The 11,414-nt window shown below is 43.1% G+C and overlaps 1 pseudogene; it reads right to left on the bottom strand.

Moving 5' to 3' along the window:
* Nucleotides 1–7,998: 7,998 nt before the first annotated feature.
* LOC147983329 (uncharacterized) lies at nt 7,999–11,414 on the bottom strand (annotated as a pseudogene).

Here is an 11,414-nt window from a genome sequence, read left to right as displayed (position 1 = left end):
GTTTGGCGGTATTGTTGGACGAAGCGGCCCGGACCGACATTACGCGTACGCTTACGTGAGACCAGTTCTCCCGACGTTCTCTGCACATAGGTGGCTTGCGGGTGACAGTTTCTCCAACTTTAGTTGAACCAAGTGTGGCTATGCCCGGTTCTTGCGAAGATTAAAACAGAACCAACTTGACAAACTATCGTTGTGGTTTTGATGCGTAGGTAAGATTGGTTCTTGCTTAAGCCCGTAGCAGCCACGTAAAACATGCAACAACAAAGTAGAGGATGTCTAACTTGTTTTTGCAGGGCATGTTGTGATGTGATATGGTCAAGACATGATGCTAAATTTTATTGTATGAGATGATCATGTTTTGTAACTGAGTTATCGGCAACTGGCAGGAGCCATATGGTTGTCGCTTTATTGTATGCAATGCAATCGCGCTGTAATGCTTTACTTTATCACTAAGCGGTAGCGATAGTCGTGGAAGCATAAGATTGGCGAGACGACAACGATGCTACGATGGAGATCAAGGTGTCGCGCCGGTGACGATGGTGATCATGACGGTGCTTCGAACATGGAGATCACAAGCACAAGATGATGATGGCCATATCATATCACTTATATTGATTGCATGTGATGTTTATCTTTTATGCATCTTATCTTGCTTTGATTGACGGTAGCATTATAAGATGATCTCTCACTAAATTATCAAGAAGTGTTCTCCCTGAGTATCCACCATTGCGAAAGTTCTTCGTGCTGAGACACCACGTGATGATCGGGTGTGATAGGCTCTACGTTCAAATACAACGGGTGCAAAACAGTTGCACACGCGGAATACTCAGGTTATACTTGACGAGCCAAGCATATACAGATATGGCCTCGGAACACGGAGACCAAAAGGTCGAGCGTGAATCATATAGTAGATATGATCAATATAGTGATGTTCACCAATGAAACTACTCCATCTCACGTGATGATCGGACATGGTTTAGTTGATTTGGATCACGTAATCACTTAGAGGATTAGAGGGATGTCTATCTAAGTGGGAGTTCTTTAAGTAATATGATTAATTGAACCTAAATTTATCATGAACTTAGTACCTGATAGTATCTTGCTTGTTTATGTATGATTGTAGATAAATGGCCCGTGCTGTTGTTCCGTTGAATTTTAATGCGTTCCTTGAGAAAGCAAAGTTGAAAGATGATGGTAGCAATTACACGGACTGGGTCCGTAACTTGAGGATTATCCTCATTGCTGCACAGAAGAATTACGTCCTGGAAGCACCGCTAGGTGCCAGGCCTGCTGCTAGAGCAACGCCAGATGTTATGAACGTCTGGCAGAGCAAAGCTGATGACTACTCGATAGTTCAGTGTGCCATGCTTTACGGCTTAGAATCGGGACTTCAACGATGTTTTGAACGTCATGGAGCATATGAGATGCTCCAGGAGTTGAACTTAATATTTCAAGCAAATTCCCGAATTGAGAGATATGAAGTCTCCAATAAGTTCTATAGCTGCAAGATGGAGGAGAACAGTTCTGTCAGTGAGCATATACTCAAAATGTCTGGGTATAATAATCACTTGATTCAATTGGGAGTTAATCTTCCGGATGATTGCGTCATTGACAGAATTCTCCAATCACTGCCACCAAGCTACAAGAGCTTCGTGATGAACTATAATATGCAAGGGATAATAAGACTATTCCCGAGCTCTTCGCAATGCTGAAAGCTGTGGAGGTAGAAATCAAAAAGGAGCATCAAGTGTTGATGGTCAACAAGACCACTAGTTTCAAGAAAAAGGGCAAAGGGAAGAAGAAGGGGAACTTCAAGAAGAACAGCAAGCAAGTTGCTGCTCAAGAGAAGAAACCCAAGTCTGGACCTAAGCCTGAAACTGAGTGCTTCTACTGCAAGCAGACTGGTCACTGGAAGCGGAACTGCCCCAAGTATTTGGCGGATAAGAAGGATGGCAAGGTGAACAAAGGTATATGTGATATACATGTTATTGATGTTTACCTTACTAATGCTCGCAGTAGCACCTGGGTATTTGATACTGGTTCTTTTGCTAATATTTGCAACTCGAAACAGGGACTACGGATTAACCGAAGATTGGCTAAGGACGAGGTGACGATGCGCGTGGGAAACGGTTCCAAAGTCGATGTGATCGCGGTCGGCGCGCTACCTCTACATCTACCTTCGGGATTAATATTAGACCTAAATAATTGTTATTTGGTGCCAGTGTTAAGAATGAACATTATATCTGGATCTTGTTTGATGCGAGACGGTTATTCATTTAAATCAGAGAATAATGGTTGTTCTATTTATATGAGTAATATCTTTTATGGTCATGCACCCTTCAAGAGTGGTCTATTCTTATTGAATCTCGATAGTAGTAACACACATATTCATAATGTTGAAGCCAAAAGATGCAGAGTTGATAATGATAGTGCAACTTATTTGTGGCACTGCCGTTTAGGTTATATCCGTGTAAAGCGCATGAAGAAACTCCATACTGATGGACTTTTGGAACCACTTGATTATGAATCAATTGGTACTTGTGAACCGTGCCTCATGGGCAAGATGACTAAAACGCCGTTCTCCGGTACTATGGAGAGAGCAACAGATTTGTTGGAAATTATACATACAGATGTATGTGGTCCGATGAATATTGAGGCTCGTGGCGGATATCGTTATTTTCTCACCTTCACAGATGATTTAAGCAGATATGGGTATATCTACTTAATGAAACATAAGTCTGAAACGTTTGAAAAGTTCAAAGAATTTCAGAGTGAAGTTGAAAATCATCGTAACAAGAAAATAAAGTTTCTACGATCTGATCGTGGAGGAGAATATTTGAGTTACGAGTTTGGTGTACATTTGAAACAATGCGGAATAGTTTCGCAACTCACGCCACCCGGAACACCACAGCGTAATGGTGTGTCCGAACGTCGTAATTGTACTTTACTAGATATGGTGCGATCTATGATGTCTCTTACTGATTTACCGCTATCGTTTTGGGGTTATGCTTTGGAGACGGCCGCATTCACATTAAATAGGGCACCATCAAAATCCGTTGAGACGACGCCTTATGAACTATGGTTTGGCAAGAAACCAAAGTTGTCATTTCTGAAAGTTTGGGGCTGCGATGCTTATGTGAAAAAACTTCAACCTGATAAGCTCAAACCCAAATCGGAGAAATGTGTCTTCATAGGATATCCAAAGGAGACTATTGGATACACCTTCTATCACAGATCCGAAGGCAAGACTTTTGTTGCTAAGTTCGGAAACTTTCTAGAGAAGGATTTTCTCTCGAAAGAAGTGAGTGGGAGGAAAGTAGAACTTGACGAGGTAACTGTACCTGCTCCCTTATTGGAAAGTAGTGCATCACAGAAAACTGTTTCTGTGACACCTACACCAATTAGTGAGGAAGCTAATGATAATGATTATGAAACTTCAGAACAAGATACTACTGAACCTCGTAGATCAACCAGAGTGAGATCCGCACCAGAGTGGTACGGTAATCCTGTTCTGGAAGTCATGCTACTAGATCATGATGAACCTACGAACTATGAAGAAGCAATGGTGAGCCCAGATTCCGCAAAATGGCTTGAAGCCATGAAATCTGAGATGGGATCCATGTATGAGAACAAAGTATGGACTTTGGTTGACTTGCCCAATGATCGGCAAGCAATTGAGAATAAATGGATCTTCAAGAAGAAGACTGACGCCGATGGTAATATTACTGTCTACAAAGCTCGACTTGTCGCAAAAGGGTTTCGGCAAGTTCAAGGGATTGACTACGATGAGACCTTCTCACCCGTAGCGATGCTTAAGTCTGTCCGAATCATGTTAGCAATTGCCGCATTTTATGATTATGAAATTTGGCAGATGGATGTCAAAACTGCATTCCTGAATGGATTTCTGGAAGAAGAGTTGTATATGATGCAACCGGAAGGTTTTGTCGATCCAAAGGGAGCTAACAAAGTGTGCAAGCTCCAGCGATCCATTTATGGACTGGTGCAAGCCTCTCGGAGTTGGAATAAACGCTTTGATAGTGTGATCAAAGCATTTGGTTTTATACACACTTTTGGAGAAGCCTGTATTTATAAGAAAGTGAGTGGGAGCTCTGTAGCATTTCTGATATTATATGTGGATGACATATTACTGATTGGAAATGATATAGAATTTCTGGATAGCATAAAGGGATACTTGAATAAGATTTTTTCAATGAAAGACCTCGGTGAAGCTGCTTACATATTAGGCATAAAGATCTATAGAGATAGATCGAGACGTTTAATTGGACTTTCATAAAGCACATACCTTGACAAGATTTTGAAGAAGTTCAAAATGGATCAAGCAAACAAAGGGTTCTTGCCTATGTTACAAGGTGTGAAGTTGAGTCGGACTCAATGCCCGACCACTGCAGAAGATAGAGAGAAGATGAAAGATGTTCCCTATGCTTCAGCCATAGGCTCTATCATGTATGCAATGTTGTGTACCAGACCTGATGTGTGCCTTGCTATAAGTCTAGCAGGGAGGTACCAAAGTAATCCAGGAGTGGATCACTGGACAGCGGTCAAGAACATCCTGAAGTACCTGAAAAGGACTAAGGATATGTTTCTCGTATATGGAGGTGACAAAGAGCTCATCGTAAACGGTTACGTTGATGCAAGCTTTGACACTAATATGGACGATTCTAAATCGCAAACCGGATACATGTTTACATTAAACGGTGGAGCTGTCAGTTGGTGCAGTTCTAAACAAAGCGTCGTGGCGGGATCTACATGTGAAGCGGAATACATAGCTGCTTCGGAAGCAGCAAATGAAGGAGTCTGGATGAAGGAGTTCATATCCGATCTAGGTGTCATACTTAGTGCATCGGGTCCAATGAAAATCTTTTGTGACAATACTGGTGCAATTGCCTTGGCGAAGGAATCCAGATTTCACAAGAGAACCAAGCACATCAAGAGACGCTTCAATTCCATCCGGGATCTAGTCCAGGTGGGAGACATAGAGATTTGCAAGATACATACGGATCTGAATGTTGCAGACCCGTTGACTAAGCCTCTTCCACGAGCAAAACATGATCAGCACCAAGGCTCCATGGGTGTTAGAATCATTACTGTGTAATCTAGATTATTGACTCTAGTGCAAGTGGGAGACTGAAGGAAATACGCCCTAGAGGCAATAATAAAGTTATTATTTATTTCCTTGTATCATGATAAAAGTTTATTATTCATGCTAGAATTGTATTAACCGGAAACATAATACATGTGTGAATACATAGACAAACTGAGTGTCACTAGTATGCCTCTACTAGACTAGCTTGTTAATCAAAGATGGTTATGTTTCCTAACCATGGACAAAGAGTTGTCATTTGATTAACAGGATCACATCATTAGTTGAATGATCTGATTGACATGACCCATTCCATTAGCTTAGCACCCGATCGTTTAGTATGTTGCTATTGCTTTCTTCATGACTTATACATGTTCCTATGACTATGAGATTATGCAACTCCCGTTTGCCAAAGGAACACTTTGTGTGCTACCAAACTTCACAACGTAACTGGGTGATTATAAAGGAGCTCTACAGGTGTCTCCAAAGGTACATGTTGGGTTGGCGTATTTCGAGATTAGGATTTGTCACTCCGATTGTCGGAGAGGTATCTCTGGGCCCTCTCGGTAATGCACATCACTTAAGCCTTGCAAGCATTGCAACTAATGAGTTAGTTGCGGGATGATGTATTACAGAACGAGTAAAGAGACTTGCTGGTAACGAGATTGAACTAGGTATAGGATACCGACGATCGAATCTTGGGCAAGTAACATACCGATGACAAAGGGAACAACGTATGTTGTTATGCGGTCTGACCGATAAAAGATCATCGTAGAATATGTAGGAGCCAATATGAGCATCCAGGTTCCGCTATTGGTTATTGACCGGAGACGTGTCTCGATCATGTCTACATTGTTCTCGAACCCGTAGGGTCCGCACGCTTAAGGTTACGATGCCAATTATATTATGAGTTTATGCATTTTGATGTACCGAAGATTGTTCGGAGTCCCGGATGTGATCACGGACATGACGAGGAGTCTCGAAATGGTCGAGACATAAAGATTAATATATTGGAAGCCTATGTTTGGATAACGGAAGTGTTCCGGGTGAAATCGGGATTTTACCGAAGTACCGGGAGGTTACCGGAACCCCCCGGGAGGTATATGGGCCTTAGTGGGCCTTAGTGGAAGAAGAGAAGAGGCAGCCAGGGCTGGGCCGTGCGCCCCTCACCCCTAGTCCGAATAGGACAAGGAGAGGGGGGGCCGGCGCCCCCCTCCTTCTTTCTCTCTTTTCCCACCCACGAATCCTATTCCAACTAGGAAACGGGGGAGTCCTACTACCAGAGGGAGTAGGACTCCTCCTCGCGCGCCACACCTTGGCCGGCCAGCCCCCCTCCCTTGAACCTTTATATACGGAGGCAGGGGCACCCCTAGAGACACAAGTTGATCCACGTGATCATACTCTTAGCCGTGTGCGGTGCCCCCTTCCACCATAGTCCTCGATAATATTGTAGCGATGCTTAGGCGAAGCCCTGCGACGGTAGTACATCAAGATCGTCACCACGCCGTCGTGCTGACGGAACTCTTCCCCGACACTTTGCTGGATCGGAGTCCGGGGATCGTCATCGAGCTGAACATGTGCTAGAACTCGGAGGTGCCGTAGTTTCGGTGCTTGATCGGTCAGGCCGTGGAGACGTACGACTACATCAACCAAACGCTTCCGTTGTCGATCTACAAGGGTACGTAGATCATACTCTCCCCTCTCGTTGCTATGCATCACCATGATCTTGCGTGAGCATAGGAAATTTTTGAAATTACTACGAAACCCATCAAAGAGAACTTGGCGAGCTTATGAGCCTCAAAGTTATAGTTTCTACGCTCATGAATGAAATTACAAAACTGAAAACCACTCTTACGCCCTATTATTTCATGTACTATAGCAGCATGGGGTCCTCCCCTCCCCTTGTTGATGTCGTTAATCACTCCCTGACTGTCACACGCCACCGTGATCTTATGCAGATTAAGATCCTCTGCAAGTGATAGAGCTTCCCTGCAGGCGAATGTCTCGAGCATCACTGGGTCGGTCACAACGGGATACACCATCGCTGAGGACCCAAGGTAAATTCCTTGACTGTCTCTACATATTGCCGAAACTGCTCCTCCTCTTCTGTGGAGAGAGACCGCACCATCAACATTCATCTTCATACAGTCTTGGGGCGGCGCGAGCCATCTTTCCTCTGTGGGTCGGGGAGATCGGCCGACTCCAGAAGACCGCACAGTCGGCTTCTGTAGATGTTGCAGCTCATGTAAGTAGGAGTCCACAAAGGCGATGGTTTGTACCGGGATCTGAAATAGTGCCTCATGGATTGCTTTCCGTCGAACATACCAAACTGACTATAATGTTAACACCATTCTTGTGAACAGGTCATGGCTTAGTGTAGCATGCATCTCGAACATCCAGTGCTTGGCGTTTGTTTCTTCACTGGAAGTCATCTGCGCCACAAGTTGATCGTCTGAGAGAGCCCAAATACAACGTGACATGGTACATGAAAGGAGCGCATGTCTCCATGAGTCCTCGCAGCCGCACAGGGGACTTCCTATTTGCCGCTCGTTGCAGCAAAGTGCCGATGTTTCGCACAAGGCGCCGCACGTTTCGCACAGGGGGCCGCTAGCCTGGACCGGCCCACTTCCGTTGGCACGATCGTCATATGAAAAAACGCAAAAAAAAGAGAGCGTGATCGAGCTGCGGATCGACCGTGGAACCTCCTGGTCAATGCCGCGCTGTGCTAGCCACTGCCACAGTCAACTTCTCATTTCAAGGTTGAAGCACCAGACTTAAAGAAACATAGAACAGCGGCAGGGATCGAACAATAATTCCTGGGATTTCGTACACCTGCTATTAGCGCCAGACTTAAAGAAACAAACTGCAAGTGAGCAATGCTAATAGCCAGTGGCGGAGCCAAGATTGGCTGACACCCCAGGCGAGAAACTAAGGGCTAAAAGCTACCCAAAAAAAACTCCAGTTTCAACGCATACGAAAGTCAATTTATGTTGCATAACTAATAATACACCAAACATAATATTCCATGGCAGCATTTGTTCCATGATGGGTCAACTAATAAAGCAAGATAAATCAAAAGACAATATGTAGCATATATAGATGATCCAAAAGATTAATACCAAATCAAAGGATTGGTTGATCTGACCCTCCCATAACAACATCTTCAATAGTCGAAGAAGCTAAACCTTGAATGATAAATTTTGAAATGCAAATCAGTGCATAATAAAGGAAGCAAAAATAGTTCATAATAGATGCAAAATTTGAAAACTTACGTCCAGGACGAGGCAAAAGGCATTTGCGACTGCGATAACCTTGAAATCGCTCAATGATCTTTGATTCTTCAATACTCACAAATGCATCCCGCTCAATGTAACATACCATTCTATGATTCATCCAATCATCACCCATTTTGTTCCTCAATCCAGTCTTGATAATGCTCATTGCTGAAAATGCCCTTTCCACTATTGCGGTTGCAACAGGTAAAATCAATGCTAACTCAACAAGACGGTAAACCAAGGGAAAAGTTGTGTGCATATTACTTGTAACCATATTTATGGCAAGATGACCAAGGTCATTGCAATTCATCAAATGTGGATCAACTCTTGCTTCCCGAATGAATGAGTCTAGTTGGTTTCTAAGGACAAAAGTAACTTCATATGTAGAGAAGTCAGCAGCATACATATTAGCAAGGTCTACTAGCTTGTCTTCATTATAATTGGCAAATGAATTCTTGGGATCAAGACAAGCAATGCATCTCAACAATTGAGTAGACCTTTCAGCAAAGCGGTTGTTTAACTCCACAATAAGTTGATCATGCAACACATTGAATATTTCATTTCTGAAATGATGGTTGTAAGTTACCAACTGCCCACCCCAAGTCCTTGAACGCCCATTAGCAGTTCTAGTATCTTCCATATTTGGCACTACAATGTTGTACTTGACACAAAAGTCTGTTACCTCTTTAAAGAGCTCACCCCAACCATTCTGCCTTATATTTTGAATATCATCCAATGTGGTTTTAATCAATCCAACAACACGTACAATATTCTGATTTTTCAGTTGCAAGCATTGTGACAGATTGTTAGTCTTGCCCAATAATGTAATCATAAGATGCAATATGAGAACAAATTCAAAGGACTCCATTTGCTTTATCAATCCTACGACTGTGGTTCTTTGTGCAACATTATCTGCATCATTGTGTAGATTTTCTAATACCTTTAGAACTGGTTTCCACATCTGAACAAGACGGCACAAGGTTTTATGATGTGATCCCCACCGTGTATCACCGGGTCTAGCAAGGTTAGTTAATTGGTTTTTCCTTTTCCCACAAGAAGTTCCCCAGCCTCTATTTGACGCACTATTTCATCATGTTGCTCTTGGGCCAATTGATCATGTCTTTTACAAGAAGCATTAACAATGTTAACCACCATGCTTGTGTATTCAAAAAAATCCCTTACTGATGAACAACACTTGGCAACAGCAACAACCACTAATTGTAACTGATGGGCAAAACAATGTATATAATGAGCATAAGGATTTTCCTCCAAGATCAATCTTTGCAACCCACGGAATTCCCCTCTCATGTTTGAAGCCCCATCATAACCCTGTCCTCTCAAATTAGACATAGATAAGCCAAGAGTAGCAAACATACCATCCAAAGCTACCTTCAGTGAAGTTGATCTTGTGTCAGGAACATGCTCAACTGCCATGAATCTCTCAATCACCTCCCCTCATTTGCCGAGATACCTACATAAGACAAAGGAGCATGATTAATATAAAACTTCAACAAAATCCACCTACAAGTCTACAACAACAAACACATACAATACGAGGAAAGGTACTAACCTCAAACACATAGCCATTTGCTCTTTCATAGATGCATCTCTAGACTCATCAACAAGTAAAGCAAATTTCCTATCTCCAATCTCCTCTATAATGACTTTGGTGGTCTCTTGTGCACAAGCCTTGCATAAATCCAATTGTATCTCATGTGAAGTCAATAGATGGTTCCCTCCTGCATCACCAAACAATTTTTCCACCTTTGGGTCTTTCTTTATGAACAAGTCCAACAACTCTTTGAAGTTACCCTTATTCATTGAGCTAGCAGACTCATCATGACCACGAAAAGCAAGAGCTTGTAGTGTCAAAAATTTGACAATACCCAATATAATGAAGAGACGAGCTTTGTATTCTTCTTCTCTCTTCTTAGAACCCCTATCAAACACATGTGGCAAATTTTGTCTTTGATTTTTGAAATCATCATAATGTTGTCTAGATTTATTATGAGCACTATCATGCTTGCCAACATGCTGATTAAAAACTTTAGGTCCATCCTTCCAAGATTTAAATCCATTTTTCGTGAACGCCTCAACACCATAGTTTGCAGCTCTTGGTTGCTTAAATAGAAAACAATAAAAGCAAAAGGCTGCTTTTTTCAATGCTATATTCCAACCAGCCGCAATGATCATTATACCAGTAATCATGAAAGCTTCTACCATTTATCTGCTCATATGTATGATCAGTTGGTTGACATGGACCCATACTAATGTACTCCCTTCTAGCAAGATCTCTAATGTCTGCATCCAAATCCTCAATTGGTATTCTCTTACCAGGGTCTGATTCAATATCACCAGGTTTAAGTTGAGCCGTAACACTAGGGGCATTATCAGTTGTTCGAGTTGAAGGACCTGTTTCTGCAGTTTCCGTGGTTCGAACTTGAAAAAATGAATTCAATGTCTTGTTTCTTTTACTCATCTTGCCTTCCTGTAACATTTATAGAAACAAAATTACTATCTGTCTACATAGGTTTCCACATCTAACAAAAAGTGGCATCAAGCAAACAATGGTGGCATCTAGCAATTACAGAGTACAGGAACTCTACCTAGTGAATCCTAAGTGAGGGGGCCATGCTTACAAGATTAGAATAGAGCTCCACGCCTCCAACGAACAGAGCTCAACGCTGCACTGTCTCTGTCCTAAAAGCTATACATCAGAATTCAGAAGTTCAGAATAGAGCTCCACGCCTCCACCGAACAGAGCTGTACATCGAACTCGAAGAAAACTAGGAAGCAAGGAAGGGATACCTTTGCTCTTGGCCTCTTGCTCTGCTGTCTGCTATGTGCTGCGGCTCGCCGGACGCCGGGTAGCCTGCCGCCTCGCCGAGGTCGCCGCCTCGTCGGACAGGGCAGCAGCCCGCAGCACCGCAGCGGCGCAACCTGATGCCGCAGAAGGGGGTCGAAGGGGACGGAGCTGGCCGGCAGGGTAGGCGGCGGGCGGCGCCTAGGGTTCGTCCAAGTCAGGGGAACGGGCTGCG

This window comes from Triticum urartu, chromosome 2A (genome assembly GCF_056163025.1).
Source record: "Triticum urartu cultivar PI428250 chromosome 2A, HENAU_Tu73, whole genome shotgun sequence".
NCBI lineage: Eukaryota > Viridiplantae > Streptophyta > Magnoliopsida > Poales > Poaceae > Triticum > Triticum urartu.
Note: the sequence above shows the minus strand (reverse complement) of the source record. Positions and strands in the feature narration are given on the sequence as shown.